The 22,790-nt window shown below is 42.4% G+C and overlaps 1 long non-coding RNA gene across 11 annotated transcripts in view; it reads right to left on the bottom strand.

Moving 5' to 3' along the window:
• LOC103346136 (uncharacterized) overlaps positions 1 to 22,790 on the bottom strand; it is a 331,605-nt gene that overhangs the window by 44,765 nt on the left and 264,050 nt on the right. For 3 of the 11 annotated variants that reach the window (XR_011381021.1, XR_011381020.1, XR_011381015.1), the window contains one exon: positions 11,614 to 11,752. This is a non-coding gene — a long non-coding RNA (uncharacterized lncRNA). Of the gene's footprint in view, positions 1 to 11,594; positions 11,753 to 20,526; positions 20,673 to 22,403; positions 22,513 to 22,790 lie in introns of those variants that run through there. The other 8 variants (XR_011381014.1, XR_011381032.1, XR_011381026.1 and 5 more) reach the window with 6 other exon arrangements.

Below are 22,790 nucleotides of genomic sequence, written 5' to 3'. Positions count from 1 at the left end.
GCTGATCAAGTCACTGTTTCTCATAGTGTCCATTTCACTTCAAAAACTTTCCCCTTTGGTCTCAGTTAGTTGTCGCCAATCAGGGAGAACATATGATATTTGTCCCTTTGGGACTGGTTTAATTCACTCAGCATGATGTTTTCCAAATTCCTCCATCTTGTTGCAAATGACTGGGTTTCGTTGTTTTTGACTGCTGCATAGTATTCTATAGAGTACATGTCCCATAATTTCTTTTTTTTTTCTTTTTTTTTGGGGGGGGGGTTTGATTTTTTTTAACTTTTATTTAATGAATATAAATTTCCAAAGTACGATTTATGGATTACAATGGTTTCCCCACATACCGTCCCTCCCACCCACTACCCTCCCCTTTCCCACTCCCTCTCCCCTTCCATTCACATCAAGATTCATTTTCGATTATCTTAATATACAGAAGATCAGCTTAGTATACATTAAGTAAGGATTTCAACAGTTTGCTCTCACACAGAAACATAAAGTGAAAAATAATAGATGATTTTTTTAAATGATGATGAAATCAGATCAGACCTATTGTCATGTTTAATCCCAGTGAGAGTCAAGTTGGGAGTTGATAATTTCTTTTTTTTTTTTTTACAGAGGATTAGTTTAGTATACATTAAGTAAAGATTTCAACAGTTTGCACCCCCATAAAAACACAAAGTGAAATATATTGTTTGAGTACTCGTTATAGCATTAAATCTCAATACACAGCACATTAAGGACAGAGATCCTACATGAGGAGTAAGTGCACAGTGACTCCTGTTGTTGACTTTACCAATTGACACTCCTGTCTATGGCATCAGTAGTCTCCCTATGCTCCGGTCATGAGTTTCCAAGGCTATGGAAGCCCTCTGAGTTCTCCGATTCTTATCTTGTTTAGACAAGCTCATAGTCAAAGTGGAGGTTCTCTCCTCCCTTCAGAGAAAGGTACCTCCTTCTTTGAAGACCTGTTCTTTCCACTGGGATCTTACTCGCAGAGATCTTTTGCCAGAGTGTCTTGGCTTTCCATGCCTGAAATACTCCCATGGGCTTTTCAGCCAGATCCGAATGGCTTTAGGGCTGATTCTGAGGCCAGAGTGCTATTTAGGACATCTGCCATTCTATGAGTCTGCTGAGTATCTCACTTCCCATGTTGGATCACTCTCCCCTTTATTTATTCTATCGGTTAGTGTTAGCAGGTACTAGACTTGTTTATGTGCTCCCTTTGACTCTTAGTCCTTCCATTATGATCAATTGTGAACTGAAATTGATCACTTGGAATAGTGAGATGGCATTGGTACATGCCACCTTGATGGGATTGAATTGGAATCCCCTGGTATGTTTTTAACTCTACCATTTGGGGCAAGTCAGCTTGAGCATGTCCCAAATTATACATCTCTTCCCTCTCTTATTCCCACTCTTATGTTTAACAGGGATCACATTTCAGTTAATTTTTAACACTTAAGAATAACTGTGTATTAATTACAGTATTAAACCAGTCATATTAAGTAGAACAGACAAAAAAACTACTAAGAGGGATAATGTATTAAGTTGTTCATTAACAGTCAGGGCTATGCTGATCAAGTCACCGTTTCCCATAGTGTCCGTTTCACTTCAGGAGGTTTCCTTTTTGGTGTTCAGTCAGTTGTCACCGATCAGGGAGAACATATGGTATTTGTCCCTTTGGGACTGGCTTATTTCACTCAGCATGATGTGTTCCAGATTCCTCCATTTTATTGCAAATGACTGGATTTCATTGTTTCTTACTGCGGTATAGTATTCTAAAGAGTACATATCCCATAATTTCTTTATCCAGTCTACCGTTGATGGGCATTTAGGTTGGTTCCAGGTCTTAGCTATTGTGAATTGAGCTGTAATAAACATTAATGTGCAGACTGCTTTTTTGTTTGCCAATTTAATTTCCTTTGGGTAAATTCCAAGGAGTGGGATGGCTGGGTTGAATGGTAGGGTTATATTTAGGTTTCTGAGGAATCTCCAGACTGACTTCCATAGTGGCTTGACCAGTTTGCATTCCCACCAACAGTGGGTTAGTGTCCCTTTTTCCCCACATCCTCTCCAGCATCTATTGTTGATGGATTTCTGAATGTGAGCCATTCTAACTGGGGTGAGGTGGAATACCGAAATCAATACACAATTCTTCTTAAGTGCTGAAACTTAACTGAAAAGTGACTGCTGTTAAATATAAGAGTGGGAATAAGAGAGGGAAGATATGTGCAATTCGGGACATGCTCAAGCTGACTTACCTCAAACAGTAGAGTTAGAAACATACCAGGGGATTCCAATTCAATCCCATCGAGGTGGCATGTACCAATGCCATCGCACTAGTCCCAGTGATCAATTTCTGTTAACAATTGATTGTAATAATAACGACTAAGAACCTAAGAGATCACATAAACAAGAATAGTGTCTGCAAATACTAGCTGATAGAATCAAAAAGGGAGAGAATGATCCAACATGGGAAGTGAGATACACAGCAGACCCATAGAATGGCAAATGTCCTAACAGCACTCTGGCCTCAGAATCAGCCCTTAAGGCATGCGGATCCGGCTGAAATGCCCATGAGAGTATTTCAGGCATGGAAAGCCAAGACACTCTGGGGGAAAAAAAAAACCTAAATGAAAGATCTCCGTGAGTGAGATCCCAGTGGAAAGAATGGGTCATCAAAGAAGGAGGTACCTTTCTCTGAAGGGAGGAGAAAACTTCCACTTTGACCATGGCCTTGTGTAAAAATGATCAGTCAGTGAACTCAGGGGGCTTCCATAGCCTTGGCAGCTCATGACAAGAGCCTAGGGTGATTACTGATGCCATAAACAAGAGTGTCAATTTGTTAAGTCAACAACAGGAGTCACTGTGCACTTACTCCTCATGTAGGATCTTTGTCCTTAGTGTGCTGTACATTGAGATTTAATGCTATAACTAGTACTCAAACAGTATTTTTCACTTTATGTTTCTGTGTGGGAGCAAACTGTTGAAATCTTTACTTAAGGTATGCTAAACTGATCTTCTGTATATAAAGAGAATCGAAAATGAATCTTGATGTGAATGGAAGGGGAGAGGGAGTGGGAAAGGGGAGGGTTGCGAGATGGAGGGACGTTATGGGGGGGAAGCCATTGTAATCAATATTCTGCACTTTGGAAATTTATATTCATTAAATAAAAGTTAAAAAACAAACAAAAAAAGATATCCTCAGTATTTCATATTGAAGGCTTAGAGAGATGATACACTATAGGATTTACAGTTCTTAAGAACCACTTAAGTACTGAATGTAATAAACAGAGGTGTGTTCTTTATAATGTGAAAAAAAAGGAACAACCTTTAATAGCCATGAATTCAAAAGAAAATCACCATCTCAAAGAACTGTCTGCACCCCCACATTCACTTCAGCATCATTCACAATTCCATGATATGGAAATAACCCAAATGTTTGTTGATGGACCCATAAGGTAAAATGGGATACACACACAGTGGAATCCTCGCCAACCTTAAAAAGAAAGGAAATACTACTTTAACTTGTCACAAGATGGATCCAAAAGTATGGAACTATAGGACATTACAATGAGTGAAACAAGACACAGAAATAAGAAATACTACATAAGCACACTTACATGTGGAATATACAAAAGTCAAACTAACACAGGGAGCAGGATGGTGTTTGTGATAAACTGGAAGCATGAAAATGAAGAGATGTTAGTCACAAGGTACAAATACATGGTTATGGTGCTGGAGCTGGGGTGTTTTTAAAAGCTTGAGCCTCCACCTGGACTGCCAGCATCCCATATGGGCACAAGACCGAGTCCCAGATGCTCCACTTCCCATTCACCTCCCTGCTAATGTGCCTGGCAAAGCACTAGAAGACGACCCCACACCCTGGGCCCCTGTGCCAAAGCAGGAGACCTGGGGACAGCCCTGCCACTGAGGACATTTGAGGAGTGAAATAATGCATGAGATGAGATATCCCTCATCCTCTCTCTCTGTCTCTGTCTTACTCTCTTCTCTCTTTCCTGCCTTTCTATATTTTTTATGTGACAGGTGGAGTTATAGACAGTGAGAGAGAGAGACAGAGAAAGGTCTTCCTTCCATTGGTTCACCCCCCAAATGGCCTCTACAGCTGGTGCTGCACTGATCCAAAGCCAGGAGGCAGGTGCTTCCTCCAGGTCTCCCATGCGATTGCAGGGCCCAGGCACTTGGGCCATCCTCCACCATCCCGGGCCACAGCAGAGAGCTGGACTGGAAGAGGAGCAACCAGGACTAGAACTTGGTGCCCATATGGGATGCCGGCGTCGCAGGCAGTGGATTAACAAAGTGAGCCACAGCGCTGGCCCCTGCCTTTCAAATAAATCTTACAAAAATCAAATTTACAATTATGAGCTAAGTTTTGAAAATCTAATACCTACCCCAGGTAACCAGTTCACACTATATTCTGTACTTGTAATTTCCTAGGTCAGTATTCTTAACACAACACTATGAAAATGATAGGAGTGTAAGTGAGAGGGCAGATATGGTAGGAAGAATTACTATGCTGCTAAAGATGTATTTATTGAATGGATAAAATATGTGTACCTTAAAAAAAGCTTTCTGGGAAAATACATAAATAAAATAAGTTTAAGAAATACAATAAGAGTGATAAATTTGTTAAGTAGCTTCACTGTACTAATCCTTTCATACTGTATTGTAAGAACCAGGAGAGTCGAAAGGTTTGTGTGAAAATGCAATATATAGATCAGACTCATATAGAAACACATATTGTGTGCCTTGAATATATACAATTTTTGTTTCTCACTTATACTGTTATAAGGCTGAAAAATAACACATGCAAAAATAGATTCCTATACTTAAAATGCAAATAAAAATTAAGGAACTTAGGTTAATATTGTGGGGTTTCGGTAGGCTTCATGGGATAGAAATGATTTTTAAAACATTCATGATCAGACGAGATCAGGTGCGACAGGATGGTATGGCCGTACACTATACTATACAGCAGTCAAAAACAACGAAACCCAATCATTTGCAACAAGATGGAGGAATTTGGAAAACATCATGCTGAGTGAATTAAACCAGTCCCAAAGGGACAAATATCATATGTTCTCCCTGATTGGCGACAACTGAGACAAAGGGGAAAGTTTTTGAAGTGAAATGGACACTATGAGAAACAGTGACTTGATCAGCTCTTGTCCTGACTGTTGATGTACAATGTAATACTTTATCCATTTTGGTATTTTTTTTGTTCTAGTAACATTGGTTGAACTCTGTAATTAACACACAATTATTCTTAGGTGTTTACATTTTAACTGAAAAGGGATCCCTGTTAGGAATTTGGAAAACATTATGCTGAGTGAAATAAGCCAATCCCAAAGGGACAAATACCACTTGTTCTCCCTGATAGGTGACAACTAACTGAGCACCAAAAAGGAAACCTGTTAAATGAAATGAACACTATGAGAAACGGTGACTTGATCAGCCCTCACCCTGACTGTTGATGAGCAGCTTAATATGTTATCCCTCTTAGTATTTTTTTTGTTTGTTCTACTTAATACTTTTGGTTGAATACTGTAATCAATACACAATTATTCTTAAGTGCTAAAACTTAACTGAAAAGTGATCGCTGTTAAATATAAGAGTGGGAATAAGAGGGAAGAGATGTGCAATTCGGGACATGATCAAGCTGACTTACCTCAAACAGTAGAGTTAGAAACATACCAGGGGATTCCAATTCAATCCCATCGAGGTGGCATGTACCAATGCCATCGCACTAGTCCCAGTGATCAATTTCTGTTAACAATTAATCGTAATGATAGGACTAAGAACCAAAGGGATCACATAAACAAGAATAGTGTCTGCAAATACTAGCTGATAGAATCAAAAAGGGAGAGAATGATCCAACATGGGAAGTGAGATACACAGCAGACCCATAGAATGGCAAATGTCCTAACAGCACTCTGGCCTCAGAATCAGCCCTTAAGGCATGCGGATCTGGCTGAAATGCCCATGAGAGTATTTCAGGCATGGAAAGCCAAGACACTCTGGGGGAAAAAAAAAAACCTAAATGAAAGATCACCACGAGTGAGATCCCAGTGGAAAGAATAGGTCATCAAAGAAGGAGGTACCTTTCTCTGAAGGGAGGAGAAAACTTCCACTTTGACCATGGCCTTGTGTAAAAATGATCAGAGTCGGTCAACTCAAAAGGCTTCCATAGCCTTGGCAGCTCATGACAAGAGCCTAGGATGATTACTGATGCCATAAACAAGAGTGTCAATTTGTTAAGTCAACAACAGGAGTCACTGTGCACTTACTCCTCATGTAGGATCTCTGTGCTTAGTGTGCTGTACATTGAGATTTAATGCTATAACTAGTACTCTGTCGCTCCCCCTCTTCGTGGAGGAACGACACAGGACCCTGCGCTGTTCTTTCGTCTGCTCGGCCCTCCCCGGGTTTGCTGCTGGTTCTTCCCGGGTTGGCTACTATCCCTTCCACCTCCGTGGAAGGGCGGTTCCCCCTGGCCACATTCCCCACTTCCGCAGGGGAGCGGCACACCGCCGGCCGGCTCTCTCGGGGGCTGCACGGGTTCCCTTAGATGTTCCCCATAGATGTTCCCGGTGCATGCCGTCTCTCTCCTCCTTTATAGTCCTCCTCCGCCAATCCTAACTCGGCTGCCCACACGCCGAGTACGCTGCTCTCCTCCAATCAATAGCAAGTCCTACAGTTTATTAGTTGAACTGGAGGCAGCTGTGCGGAAGCTGTTTACTTCTCTCCCAGCGCCATATTGTGGGAGAGCAGATGCATAGAATAAGTCTTAATTCCAGTAACTCAGTCTAGTCCGGTTGCTCCCCACAGTACTCAAACAGTATTTTTCACTTTATGTTTCTGTGTGGGAGAAAACTGTTGAAATCTTTACTTAATGTATGCTAAACTGATCTTCTGTATATAAAGAGAATCAAAAATAAATCTTGATGTGAATGGAAGGGGAGAGGGAGTGGGAAAGGGGAGGGTAGTGGGTGGGAGGGACGTTATGGGGGGGAAGCCATTGTAATCCATAAGCTATACTTTGGAAATTTATATTCATTAAATAAAAGTTAAAAAAAAGAAAAAAAAGTATAACATTCATGATATGGGCTGGCATTTTGGCGTAGCAGCTGAGGCCAACAAATGCAATGCCGGCATCCCATATGGGGACCAGTTCCAGTCCCAGTTGCTCCATTTCTGATCCAGCTCTCTGCTACAGCTTCGGAAAGCAGTAAAGGATGGCCCAAGTCCTTGGGCCCTTGCACCCACGTGGCAGACCTGAAAGAAGCTCCTGGTCCCTGGCTTCAGATCAGCGCAGTTCTGGACATTGCCACCATCTGGGGTGTGATCCAGCAGATGGAAGACCTCTCTCTCCGCCTCTCCTTCACTCTCTGTGTAACTCGGACTTTCAATTAAATAAATCTTAAGAAATTATTCATGAACTTGACTAAACTAAATTTTTTTTATTTAATGAATATAATTTCCAAAGTACGACTTATGGATTACAATGGCTTCCCCCCCATAACGTCCCTCCCACCCGCAACCCTCCCCTTTCCTACTCCCTCTCCCCTTCCATTCACATCAAGATTCATTTTCGATTATCTTAATATACAGAAGATCAGCTTAGTATACATTAAGTAAAGATTTCAACAGGACTAAACTAAATTTCAGGCAGTTTCTATTTTGAAAATAAAGATTCAGGATTTCTATCAAGAGAATATTTAAGACAATATCCAAGTAACATATTACACTGCCATCTCACCTCCCTCAAACTGAAAACTCAGAAATAGAAAAGGAAAGGAAGTGTATCTGAAGGAAATAGGAAAGTGAAAAGTGAAATGAGAACTATAAATTACTATATGCTATTCTACCACCCAGGTGTGTACATTCCTATGTGCATGTAACACAGTTACATATTACAGGCAGGTTGAGAATTCCCCAATTAAGCTATGGAACTGAAAATGCAGGCCCTGCTTCATCAGCAGGTGACCAGTGACACTGCAACTGTACCAAACTCTAAAGAGTACACTCCCTGCTATCCAAATTCCTACTGGATTTAACTTGAATTTGTATCCTGTAAATGAAGTCTGATAGGAAGATGGGGCAAGTGCACAGTCTGAGTTCTCACTGACTCACCGGGACAGGTCTTGGTCACAGTCCTCAGGCTCACTGCCCTAAAAAGCCTTCCATTTCCCATCACTGGTGACCACTATGGCCCTTGGTTCAAAGCAACACTTGGTTGTGGGCACATTATGTATAGAGAACACACGTTTGGGGAGGCACCATGGTAGTTTCTCACCTAAACTCAATCTAAATTCCTAGGGTTTCCATATTGAAATGCATGACAATTTTTAAACAACACAATCAATTTTCAGTTCCTACTAGGAGCTACACATTATGGAGTTAGTTCTGTCAAGGTTTAGAATTTACACTTTCCTATAATTTTCACAATGACATTTTTTTGTTTATTTTGTAATCACAAGAAAGGAAGGAGGAAGGAGGGCAGCATGCTGGGGAGAGGAGGGAAAGGTGCCAAGTACATGCTCTATGTTCACCTTTATATAAATAAAAATTATTAAAAAAAGAAATTTAGCTGTGAAAACTGCAAGATGAAATATACAAACCAAATGGAGATACCATGTATTTAAGTTGAAGAACAAACCAAAACATGGCAATACCAAAATATTAACCCAGGATGCTCACAGCAGTATGGCAGGGCCTTCCCTGTGGAATGAGTAGCAGCACAGGCCTACAGCATCTTAGTCACCAGGGGCTGCAGCCTCTGCCAGGGTCAGGGGTGCTCACACTGGACTTGCTTCACTGGATCAATAGGTGGCAATGTCTTCACCGATCAGGTTGCTTTAGAACCCATTTTCATAAATGGCAGGACCCCAGCAGATATCATGAAGTATTTCTCTGGAAAACTGTGGATCCCATTACACTGATCATGGTATCCCTATGTACCTCCAAAATTTAGGGGTCTGCCAAGAATTACTCAAATTCTACCTGCACAGAGCAGACGGCTATACACCATGAACATTAGTCTACCACAAGAATATTTCTTGGGGACGGCACTGCGGCATAGCACGAAAAGCTTCTGCCTGCAGTGCCGGCATCTCATAAGAGCACTGGTTTGAGTCCCCACTGCTCCACTTCCGATCCAGCTCTCTGATATGGCCTAGGAAAGTGGAAGATGGCCAAAGTGCTTGGGCCCCTGCACCCACGTGAGAGACCCAGAAGAAGCTCCAGGCTCCTGGCTACATACCAGCTCAGCTCTGGCAATTGTGGCCCTACGGGGAGTGACCCAGCAGACTCTCTCTCTGCCCCTGCCTCTCTATATCTCTGTCTTTCAAATAGTTAAATAAATCTTAAAAAACCTTTCTTTCCCCATTTGACACTCACATGTCATCTTCCACAGTAATCAGGTGGGGAAATCAAGCAAGGTGATTCATTAGTGTAGGAGGGGTTACCAATCACATAGTGTCTGTTGAAGCAGCAATTTTAAATTTAAAGTCATATGTAAGAAAATGTTTACAAAGTTTAAATGTCTTTGAAAGCAGCACTCTGAAAACTACACATATACCAATTCACTGAAGGATTTCCTGGACTCCATGCCTGTTCTCTCACTACAGCACTTCAGTAGAAAGCTTTATAATATTTGCAATATTGAACTGCAAGTCACAGTTTCAGTTTTTCCATTCATAATTATTGAGGCCTACATAACTCACAAACAAAATTGTATAAAGGTGAAACAAAGGCATTGTTTGCAGCAAACTCTCCATCTGGTTTTCCCCCATAGATATGACTTTCGTTAAACAGAGGAAAAGCATCTTAAGATGTTTGGCATAAACCACTCGAATTTTGGAATCTCCCCAGAAAGTTTCTATATTTTAACTTCTTATTAGTAGTACATTAGAAATTGCTAGCCGAGGATTTTTGTGGGAAATGCTAAAGTTTTATGGTGGTCACAGGAGCAGAGGTGTGGAAAACGTGACAGAATTGAGACATAAAAGTGAAAAGCAAAAGAATCACATATTCATGTGGCTTTGAGAAGGGTGTAGGGACCAGCCAGCCTTTGAGATGCCTGGTGACTGTTATCAGAGAACATCTGTGGATGGGGAGCATGAGAAAATAAAAGAGCAGATTTTTCTTGGTTTGTTGTGTGTAAGAGAAAAGAATTATGGAATCAAGGAACCAAGCTCTAAAATAGCCAAAACGAGAAAACTGTGGGCAATATTAACAGGTCTAGCTAATGATGGGAGTAAAAGTCAAGACCTTCCTGAAACACAGTACAGAGATAAGGCTGTCTAGGATGGGAAGACCAGTGAGAACAAACACCTGGACTTAACATGAGGTCATTTCAACTTCTAGATTTGAACAATCAGCACTAACAGGAACACCAAGAGCGGATACTGAGGAAACTGGAACATCCATGAGGACTTGCACCAAGGGGTTGTTTCAGAGTAGTCACTGGTCAGCATCTCATACAATGAGGATCAAGGAATGATCCTTGGGTGTCAACACTAGTAACTGCTAACCAGAAGGAAGGAAGACTTAATTCACCACATACTGTAAGAACCAAACCACAGAACACAATACCTACAGATTTTGAAATTTTGTGTTGTTTGAAACACAGGGACAAATAGGGATTTCATTTCATCAACTGAAGTTTTAGAACCAATTATATGGCAACCATTGTGGATACTGTGCAGAAACAATGCCCCTGCCTTCTCAGACCTAAAAATGGTCTAGAAATATCATAATCCAAATGATTTCAATATTTCAAAATCTAATTTAGAAGTAAAAAGAACCTCTACTGAGTTATTCAGAACCTTACAGTTTTATAACTGAAACGAATATACTTAGGAAGTAATGCTTACTACTAGAAATTTCGGTGCCATCCTCGGATCTAGGTGCCTCTGATGATAAACAGAGTCCCCATATGCCTAGTTAATGCAATAATATGATTGGGATATGTAAATTTTACATGATATGTCTCCCCATATAACCATATTCATTAACACAACAGAACAATGTATTCCTCAGGAACTTTTTCATAAAATTAGGGAACAATGGATATCACAGAGGCAGAATTAGAATTCAGTGGGGCAGTGACAACAATATACAACCATCTTTTTGGGTTTATCACTCAATGCTATCACTGCTGTGTTGGAGAACCCTTAATGAAAACTGAGATAAACCATCTAAGCAAATTAGGAAAAACAGGAAGCAAATCTTGCAAGCAGGAACTACCGTTTTGGTGACCAGATCCATTTTCTCAGCTCCTATACACTAAGTAGAACTATAAATCCAGAAAATAAAACAAGAGACCTGGAAATTCACACAGTCACCGGGCATCTAAATTGCCTACCCAAAAGAAGATGACTCACCTGCGGGTTCACCTATCCTGGCATCAGAATTCATCCAGGTAGGCTCACACCTCCTGGAACTGTACATGATACCTCCAAGCACATATATGTTTTAAATATAAAATTTAAAATCTATTTAGAACATATGATATTAAATTTATAATATAGAAGTATATGAATGATATGCACAAGCATTTCAAGAAGACTCACCAGGCGAGGATGGACAAACCTGAGGGTCCTGTTGAATCCACTACCACTCCTCTGACACCGGCAGCCTGGCCCTTCCTGCAAGTATTGCTCTTGGCTGCTCACCTCCTTGTTCTTAGAGCCAGGGCTTAGCACATGTTCCAATGAAGAGCTCCATGACGCTGGACACCAAGAAGAGAAAAGGGAAACAGCAACACTGAGTATCCTTTTTATAAACTCGGTATTCAACGGCATACATCAAGTCTGATTGGATTCCCTCCAGGCCCAACCAATCAGAAAACAAAGACCAAGCCTGTGCAGGCTTGCACAGAGGGTGTGGCTCCAGGCTTCTCCTGAGCTCCTGCTGTCTGTCCCAAGTAGGCAGTGAGGCCAGGCTCCAGTGTAGTGGGGCCACAAGTTTATTGTTTGTTTCACTTCTGTCATGGAATTTATTCCACCATTCGATCTATTTTTTTTTATTTTTTTTTATTTTTGACAGACAGAGTGGACAGTGAGAGAGAGAGACAGAAAGAAAGGTCTTCCTTGTGCCGTTGGTTCACCCTCCAATGGCTGCCGCGGCCGGTGCACTGCAGCCGGTGCATTGCACTGATCCGAAGCCAGGAGCCAGGTGCTTCTCCTGGTCTCCCATGAGGGTGCAGGGCCCAAGGACTTGGCCCATCCTCCACTGCACTCCCGGGCCATAGCAGAGGGCTGGCCTGGAAGAGGGGCAACTGGGACAGAATCCGGCGCTCCGACCGGGACTAGAACCCGGTGTGCCAGCAGCACAAGGCAGAGGATTAGCCTATTGAGCCGCGGCACTGGCCCACCATTCAATCTAAAATTTGACAGAGTTTTTCTCTCTAGGTATAGTACATACTCATCTGCTTTTTCTCCTTAGAGTGCTCAAATAAAGTGAAATTGCTTTTATATGACTCATGCATTGGGAGGGGTGGTTGTTTTTCAACTACTTGATTACAGAAAGAAAACAAGTATGGGATGTTGGCATTACAGGTGGTGGCTTAACCCACTGCACCACAACACTAGCCCCTATCCACAGAAGTTTAGAAGCCCAATGAGTCAGAAAATAGATGTGCAAGGAATGAAAATATACAGTTTCAGTAAGTCTGAATTATTTTTATTGCAGTAAAAAAGAAAACACATAGATATTTCAACTAGGTGATGAGGTGTCAGATATCACACAAATGATTCATTTAGCATCATCGTTACCACTGCTCTATCTTTTCCTCTAACAACTGGTTTGGACACTTGCTTTAAATGTGTGGCCAACCTTGGAAAGCTGGAAATCTTGATGCCAAGCAGATGTGAGATGAAATTTAAAACAGAACCATACCAGCTAGAACCACAGCCTAGACCTAATTCTAGTATTTACCTCTTGGAGATAGTTGGAAATCATAAACTATATAAGTAAGAAAACACCATCTCCACCTCCAGATTCCACATTAAGTACCATGTGCACTGAGCAACAATGCTTTACTCCCTCCTCCTTAATAAAAAAAAGAATAAAAATAAGTCTATGATTGCTGCACTATGCTTATAAGATACCTCTGCTTAAAGATACACCATTAAATACAAAATTTCAAGGTTGTATCATAACTCTAAGAGGTTTCTAACTCAGAGAAAGTTCCAGGAGGCAAGATTAGGCCTGTCCTTGTCTCTAGAAAAGTGGGCAACCCCTCAGGGCCGCAACTGTTCCCCCCCGAGGGGACTCAAAACCATGTGAGTGAGCAATATTGAAAAGTCACAACTTGAAGGACTGTATGCTAATGGAACCCTACCAACCATTTAAATGAAGAGAGAACCATCATGCAGCCATTGTGCGGATAGGACACCACCTGTGGGTAAGGCTTCCCAGGTGTGCACAGCACTCGCCCTGGAAGTGCCAGTCACAGAGTGTAACGGTGCCCATGGGATCTGTGCAGTGTGACCACTTTTTCAGTAATAACATCTCTACCCAACAGCTCTCGAGTAGCTCAGGAGTGTAACAGGTACATTGTGTAAAAACAAGCAGAAGTGATTTTTACACAGTTTCAAGAATATCAATCAGCTCACTTCACACAAGTCAGCATGTGTCATTTCTGATGAACACTACCAGCAAACTTCAACAAAAATTTCAGTGAATTTACGTCAGTTTGTACTGTGGGTCTGTAAGGTTCTTTTTCTTTCTACTTGAGGCTTTGAATGGTTAAAGGTTCTTTATTAAAAACATTTCATTTATTTTAAAGGTGGAGTTACAGAACGAGAGGGAAGGAGGGAGGGAGGGAGGGAGGAAGAGAGACAGAGAGAGAGAGAGAGAGAGATCTTCCATACACTAGTTCATTCACCAAATGGCCACAACGGCCAGGGCCGTGCCAGAACGAAGCCAGGAGACAGGAGCATGGGCGCAGGAGCCCAAGCACTTGGGCTATCTTGTGCTGCCCTCCCAAGTGCATTAGCAGACAGCTGGATTGGAAGTGTAGCTAGGACTCTGATTCAGTGCCCATGTGGGATGCTGATATCACGGGCGGCAGCTTTACCAGCTAAGCCACAACGGTGGCAACAAATGTTCATATTTTTTACTTTAAAGATTTATAAAACCCCTCTGAAAGTTAGACATTTTATAACACAGCTAATAACTCTGAAAGGACTAGAGTTAATAATGGGTGGAGTAGGGCATTTGGTACAATGGTTAAGGAGAAACTACCTGACCTGCTGAGTGGACAGTGCTGTCTGTGACTGTCCTCCAACCTACTACTTTATTTTCAGCTGTGAGCACCAGAGCTTTGAAAACACTTTTAATAATGTACAACACAAAGAGGCAGAACAAAGGGCAGTCAGGCACAAGAGTGCACTGCTCTAGTCTTATCCACACTGAAGGTGCGGAGGTCTGTTCAACTCCTGTGTAAATTTCAACCAGGTCAGCCTTCTGGTAGTGAAAGAGCTGGCATGCAATGCCACTTCATTCTACAGAATGCTAACAGAGACCTGCTGTCTAGTGGTTAAGACGCTGCATTCTAGTGGTTCAAGTGCTACCGTACATGAACAGCGTCACTCTTTCAAAGACACACACATGCGGTTCACAGTTTCATTTGCCTCAACATGGCATTTGATAAAGAAATTAAGTAGCTCAATTATCTCCCTCTAGCAAATCAAAAGTCAGTGCAGCTCCGGGGCTTCTTCTGGAACCTGCCTGACTGGCTTTTTCCTCAGGCCTTCTGAACTTGCTATTGCCAGACCCAGCTTGATGGGGCCTTCTACAGGTTATCAGTGGGGCTCAGGTTTCGCTGCACGTGGGGCTCTATTCAAGAGTCCTATCAGGATGAAGGGCAGGATGGGAGAGGGAGTGGGAGAGGGGAGGGCCACGGGAGAGAGGGAGGTTTGGGGGGGGGGGAAGCCACAACAATACACAACTTGCACTTTGTAAATTCACATTTATTAAATAAAAATAACTATATAACAAAAAAAAGAAAAAAAACTTAATACTTTACCCTTTTAGTATTTTTATGTTCTACTTAAAACTATTGGTTGAACTCTGTAATTAATACACAATTACTCTTAGGTGTTTAATTAATGCTATAACTAGTACTCAAATAGTATTTTACACTTTGTGTTTCTGTGTGGGTGTAAACTGTGGAAATCTTTACTTAATATAAAGATCTTTACTTAATATACTTAATATAAAGATAATTGAAAATTAATCTTGATGTGAATGGAAGGGGAGAGGGAGTGGGAGAGGGGAGTGTTGTGGGTGGGAGGGAAGTTATGGGGGGGGGAAGCTATTGTAATCCATAAGCTGTACTTTGGAAATTTATGTTCATTAAATAAAATAAAATATATAGAAAAAAGAGTCCCATCAGCAGAGAACCTTCCAAGACCATCCGAGTGGCATCCTCTCTTGCACCTGGTCTCCCCACACACACCTCCTCCCTTGTCCTTTTCTCTGCTTTATTTTTCATCTGAAGTCTTCACCATACTTGACATTATATTCTACTGGATGTGTTCAAGGCTGACCCACTCTAGAATGCAAGCTCTTGAAGGCAGAGCATGGTCTTGTTTATCATGCTATTCCCAGGGTCCATGGCCAGTAACAGCTTTCAAGAAATATTATCTGAATTAATAAACAGGAATGAAAGCCAAACACCTCTGTTTCTAGCTTAACATATGCTCACCTCCCTGTTAGCTATAACGGACTCCTCTACACCACCTGCCCTTGGTGTGCCAACAGGGAGTGATGAAAGGGCAGCTCTTCTCTTCCAAATGTCTTGTGTTGAAGCAGAGATGCTTCACTGAAAGGAATGTGAATTATAAAAACCTGGTGTTGATGGAAAGCACAGGAGATTACCTCACTGTTTGTGGAAGTCTAGATGGATGCAACCCTGGAGGATAATTTAGAAGGACCTAGCAACATTTTAAACAGGACTGTACTTGACCTAGTGATTCTCAAATAACACAGGTCATCAAAACAGCAGTTCCTGGGATGCTCAGGTATGGATATTCCAGGTTTCTCAGTGCAGCATTATTTTAATGGCAAAAAAATCAGAATTATCACACAAAATGGCAACCACTTATATTGGAATACAATGTAATCTTATACAGTCACTGAAGAGAATGAGATCTATATGTTTATAATGATAAAAATTACTATACTGTCAAGAAAAAAAGGAAGATGGAAAACCATCCTATCAAGAACACAGTTCTAGGTCTTCAAAGAGGGAGGTGCCTTTCTCTGAAGGGAGGAGAGGACCTCCACTTTGACTATGACCGTGTCTAAACAAGATAAGAGTCGGAGAACTCAAGGGGCTTCCATAGCCTTGGAAACTCAGAACTGGTGCATAGGGAGATTACTGATGCCATAAACAGGAGTGTCAATTGGTAAAGTCAACAACAGGAGTCACTGTGCACTTACTCCTCATGTAGGATCTCTGTCCTTAACGTGCTGTACACTGAGGCTTAATGCTATAACGAGTACTCAAACAGTATATTTCACTTTGTGTTTCTATGGGGGTGCAAACGACTGAAAACTTTACTTAATGTACACTAAACTGATCTTCTGTAAAAAAAAAAAAAAAAAAAGAAAGAAATTATCAATTCCCAACTTGACTCTCACTGGGATTAAACATGACAATAGGTCTGATCTGATTTCATCATCATTTAAAAAAAATCATCTATTATTTTTCACTTTATGTTTCTGTGTGGGAGCAAACTGTTGAAATCCTTACTTAAGGTATACTAAGCTGATCTTCTGTATATTAAGATAATCGAAAATGAATCTTGATGTGAATGGAAGGGGAGAGGGAGTGGGAAAGGGGAGGGTTGTGGGTGGGAGGGACGGTATGGGGGGGGAAGCCATTGTAACACATGAGTCGTACTTTGGAAATTTATATTCATTAAATAAAAGATAAAAAAAAAGAAATAATGTTAAGAGGAAAAGAAACACACACACACAAAAAACACAGTTCTGCACAAAGTCATTTCTATGTGCATGTGAGCACAGTACACACACAAATACACCCAACCATACCCCCCCACCCCACCCCCCACTTTTATTAAGGTGCGGAAAGCACCTGGAAGAGGACACATCAAACTGTCACCAGTGCTTCGGATATCTCCAAACAGAGCTGAGGGGTAACTTCCATTTTCTTTTTTTCAACTTCCACTTTCTAAATCATAAATTTTGTAATGTGCACACTTTAGGGACAAGTAAATCACATTCAGAATAACAAAAAGTAAAGATGCTGAACTTCTTTTAAATTCTGGAGCCAAAAATCATCAATATTTATAAAACTAAAATTCTGGGCTTTGGTATCAAGTTCCAGACGAACAAATGCAGCCACTATTTCGGCTTTATTTATTGCTGACCCATAAAATGAGGCTGGGAACACTCGTCCTATCCTCAGCTCAGGGTTCCCAGGTAGCTAAATTAAAGCCATAGGAAGAATTAAAAGTGAAACGTATGGCCTGGGAAAGCAGCAGAAGATAGCCTAATTCTTGGGCCCCTGAAACCATGCAGGGGACCTCGAAGAAGCTCCTGGCTCCAGCTTTTGAATCGGTTCAGCTCTGGCCATTGCAACCATTTACGGAGTGAACCAGTGGATGGAAGACCTCTGTCTCTGTCTGTAACTCTACCTCACAAATAAATAAATGAATCTAAAAAATTTGCTCTCTCTCCCACTGCTTTTCAGAGAGAAGGTGGATAAAAAGGTGCTGTGGGCTCTAAATCCATTTGACAAAAAGGACTAAGATTATGATCAGGAGCAGTAGTAAGCAAGCTTTCAACCACAAAATAGAATAAAAACTGTTTCTTAGCACACCAAGTGTTGGTCCATTGCTACTCAAAAACAAAGCATTCCATCCTTGTAATTATGCTCACACAACATGCATTTATATACCATAGCGGTTTGGAAAATTTCTTCAGAATACTCAAGATTTATTTTTAAAGAAGAGAAAATGCCTGCTTTGATAAAATGAACATGCTTGCACTTGAAGAGAAAAGGAAACATTTAGAAAAAAAGCAGTGAAACCACCAGACTGTGAAAAGGATACTTTATCCACCAGGAAGTTTCTGAAAGCTGTTTTTCTGTCATATACAAACAAGGTGTCCAAACTCAGGACTGAACAACATGTTCTACCAGTGCCACACAGCCACAATCCTAAATTATGGTTCTTGCCAAGGCTTCAAATAGAGGGTACACTTCTAATTATGCTGGGTAAGCTCCAACTCCCTCAGTTTTGAGCAAGCTGCAAATTGCAGTCCAGTGCTGCAAAGTTCTATCAAGTTCCTAGTATCACAGGTTCAGTAAGTTATAACAAACTTAAGATGGTGAATTTACTGATAACAAAAGATTGCCAAAAAGACTTTTCACATACATTTCCTCAGGTTTTTAAACAAAAGGCATTTTAAAGTTGCTATAGCAATATAAAGCGAAAGTAAAGACCGCCACTGTTAAGGTCAGAGATGCTCTGTCTCATCTGCATTCCTTGTAGGTTGAATTCTATTAGTGAGTCTCAAACACCATTCTGTAGAACTTCATAGAGTTTTTAATTTCACAAGGCTGTAGTGATTGTATCGGGAGCCCAGTACAGACAACCTAGTCTGTACTGCTCAAAAAATCCCAGCAATCCTTGTGGTCACTTCAATTCTAGAAGTCTCTTCTGCCTTCGCATTTATTGCTACGAATATTTCTCTGCCTTTTTTATGACTTTTCCACCTGGAGCATTCTCTAAAATACCTTCAGGCCAGACTTCAGCCCCTGCCTCAAGAGTGCAATAATATACAGTTTGCAGGGCACTGTTAAGAGGTCAGAGAGAAGTCTCCTGAACAGACTGAGTAATATTGTTTTCTCCTTTACACCACATTATTAAATTGCTTTCATTATCCATAAAGTAATTCTTTATTTCACAGCAAATGAGATCCAACACTAATTCAAATAGGCTAAGTTCATCCTAACAAAATAATTTATTCCTAATAACTAAAGAAACAAGACAATGACAAAAAATTTGTCAAGACTTGTTATCATAAACGAGGGATCTCCAAACATTACAGAGAAAATGTTAAAAGAAATGTGCGTGGGTTTAAAAAAATTTAACACCAAAATAAAGTTATCTTTTCATTCCTTTTTCCATTAACTTTCTGAAGTATTCTCATACAGAAGAGAAAAAAGACGGTTTTAAAAATGAATCCAGGCCGGCGCCACGGCTCACTAGGCTAATCCTCTGCCTTGTGATGCCGGCACACCGGGTTCTAGTCCCGGTCGGGGCACTGGATTCTGTCCCAGTTGCCCCTCTCCCAGGCCAGCTCTCTGCTGTGGCCCGGGAGTGCAGTGGAGAATGGGCCAAGTCCTTGGGCCCTGCACCCCATGGGAGACCAGGAAAAGCACCTGGCTCCTGGCTTCGGATCAGTGTGCTGTGCCGGCTGCAGCGCGCCGGCCATTGGAGGGTGAACCAACGGCAAAAGGAAGACCTTTCTTTCTGTCTCTCTCTCTCACAGTCCATTCTGCCTGTCAAAAAAAAAAAAAAAAAAAGTGAATCCGGGGGCCGGTGCCGTGGCTCACTTGGCTGATTCTCCACCTGCAGCACCAGCATCCCAAATGGGCACCAGGCTCTAGACCCGGCTGCTCCTCTTTGGTTCCAGCTCTCTGCTGTGGCCCGGGAAGGCAGTGGAGGATGGCCCAAGTCCTTGGGCACCTGCACCCACGTGGGAGACCTGGAGGAAGCACCTGGTTTCTGGCTTTGGACTGGCATAGCTCAGGCCATGGTGGCCATTTGGGGAGGGTAAAGCAATGGAAGGAAGATCTTTCTCTTTCTCTCTCTCTTTCCCTGTCTAACTCTATCTGTCAAATAAATTTAAAAAATATGGATCCTACCAGAGCAAAGAATGATGCTACATGATAATTTACAAGGGAGAGGCTAGCAGAGAAGAAGCAAGAAGCCTAAAGATTCTCTAAATTCACAAAAATGCTGCCCTTCCTGAATTGCAAGCTGACTTGAAGCAGAGGAATGAAATTTCCTTTCCAAGTTAGATCAAATGCACACATTATCATTAAGTTTTTTTTTAAAAAAAAGATTTATTTTATTTTAAAAAGTTAGAGAGAGAGGTAGAGCCAGAGAGAGACAAAGAGAGAGAGAGGTCTTCCAACAGCTGGTTCACTCCCCCATGACTGCAATGGCCAGTGCTGAGCTGACCCAAAGCCAGGAGCTAGAATCTTCTTCTGGGTCTCTCACACAGGTGCAGAGCCCCAAGGACTCAGACCATCTTCTACTGCTTCCCCAAGGCTTAGCAGAGAGCTGGCTCAGAAGTGGAGCAGCTGGGACATGAAGTGGCACCCATATGGGATGCCAGTACTGCAGGTCAAGACTTTAACCTGCTGTGCCACAGCGCCGGCCCCAGCTCAATATCTTATAGGACCATCTCCTTGTCCTTCTGAGACTCTGCTCCATCGTAGTGAAAACACAGTTTTACCTTCTAAGCTACACACAGATTCAGCAAGAGCATCCAGAGCACCATGGGTTGCTGTGCCACCCTGGCATCCCAGGAAGATCACGCGGTCCCAGCAGGAAGCACTCAGCTCCAACGTGAGGCGGCACTCAAAAGTCCACCATGGGTGTCTGCAATCACAGTTGGATATCCAAGTGGTCACACAGATCTGAGGAACTCCGTTACATGTTTTCTGGCATCTGGAAACTCAGAAGTCAACTCAGTACAACATTTCCAGAGGCCATAGCCTCTACACCTAGGACCAAGCAGCTCAGAACATGTCCTGGGGGTGGGGGCAGTGAACTTCCCAAGGCAGGAAGTGTTCAAGTTGCACATAAAGTCCTGAATTCTGGTCCAAGATCCATTTGTGGGGCTCTTGAGGTGATCTTAGTTATAAGGGGGCTGTTCTGGATGCAACATTTCTTTTTTTTTTTTTTTGAGAGGCAGAGTTAGAGGGAGAAAGGTCTTCCTTTTCCATAGGTTCACCTCCCAAATGGACGTTATGGCCAGCATGCTGCGCCGATCCGAAGTCAGGAGCCAGGTGCTTCCTCCTGGTCTCCCATGCAGGTGCAGGGGCCCAAACACCTGGGCCATCCACTGGAAGAGCAGCAACCAGGACAGAATCCAGCACCCCAACCGGGACTAGAACCCGGGGTGCCAGCGCCGCAGGCGGAGGATTAGCCAAGTGAGCCACGGCACCAGCCTGGATGCAACATTTCTATCATCAGCCTTGTGTGGACCTTGATTGCCAGGCTCAGAACAGGAATATAGCAGGGACAGACTGTCCCCTGCCTCATTTGCGAACACAGTTCTGACAGTGTGGTACCATAGAAACACTAAGCGGAGTCGTGGGGACTCAGAATGCTCAGAGAATCTGCAGGAGGTCTCTGCCACACAGCAGCATTCCAGTTCCTCTCAGTGCTCAAGGCCAGGGATGAGGAGTCTTACACTGGAAAAAGATACCAGCCCTAGCTGGAGAAGAGGTTGCTAAGAAAACGAGGAGCTGGATCATGAGACAGTATCACTAGCTAGTCCACACAATCCTCACGGAGCTGACTTAATAAGACATCAAGTCTGTCCAGGTTCCCTGGAGTGTCATATGATTAGACCCAGACTAGTTAAAGCCAATGGGTTATACTCAGCAGCCAGGGCTAACCTCATGGGCGTGCAGCCTACATAGTCACATTGGAACAGTCACACAGGGCTGGCACTCAGAAGGGCCTGCACTGGGTTTAAACCTCCGCTGGTTGTGTCTTAAAAAGCCTCAAAATTTTATCTTTGAACTTGTGTTTTGTAAGCAAGTCAAAAGAACATGAGTCTGAGCCAAGGGGATACATGGAAGAAAGGAAAGAGCTTTATGTTTTAGTATCTTTAGTGGCATTTTACCGCTGCCTTAGGAACAAGCTGCTCACAAAATTGTGCAGCAGGCCCAGTTAGCAGTGGTGAGGTAAACCCCTCCCAAGTAGCCAGCCACACTTTGAAGGAAGGAACTGAAGACTAATGGTATAGCGACTAAGCCTCTACTGCAATCCCCACAGCCCATGTTAGAGTGCCCAGGATCAAGTCCTGGCTGAAGTCCTGATTCCAGCTTCATACTACTCCAACCTGGGAGGCAGCAGGTGATGGCTCAAGTACTTACATCCAAGCCACTCACATAGGAGACTTGGATTGAGTTCCCAGATCCTGGCTTTACATACCTTTCCAGCTCTTGTGGGCATTAGGGAAGTAAACTAACACATGAAATATTTCTTTCTTCCTTTGAAATAAATAATAAATAAATTTAAAAAAGTCTAATCACCAGGGACCTTGAGGACTCCTCAAATCCTCTGGTCCTAACCCTACCAGCAAATCTCCTTTCATACCTCAGGGTCCCTCTTAAAAGTCAGTTCCAGTCCCAGGGTGGCCAGGTATCCTCCTCAGACTCCCCCAACAGCTCAAGACTCCCCACTGGTGTGAATCAGGACACAAGACCTGTATTAACAAATCACTGCATGAGGCCACAGCATTAGAAAGAAGGGTTCTTAGTGACACAGCTCAAGTCCCTGTAGTTATGCTCCACACACAGACAAGCCCAAACACTAGGACCACTGGTTTTTACCAGCTACCACCTCTCTAATACCCCAACTCTGGAACCGATGGAAGCTGAAGTTCCAACCCCAGGAGGGACACAGCTCTGGGGCAAGCACAGCAGGATTTAAACTGGAACTTCATTGACCTCGATATATGGCCTAGGGCTGGTTCCCACTTCC

The sequence above is a fragment of the Oryctolagus cuniculus genome, chromosome 12 (genome assembly GCF_964237555.1).
Source record: "Oryctolagus cuniculus chromosome 12, mOryCun1.1, whole genome shotgun sequence".
Lineage (NCBI taxonomy): Eukaryota > Metazoa > Chordata > Mammalia > Lagomorpha > Leporidae > Oryctolagus > Oryctolagus cuniculus.
This window is presented reverse-complemented; position numbering and strand designations above follow the sequence as displayed.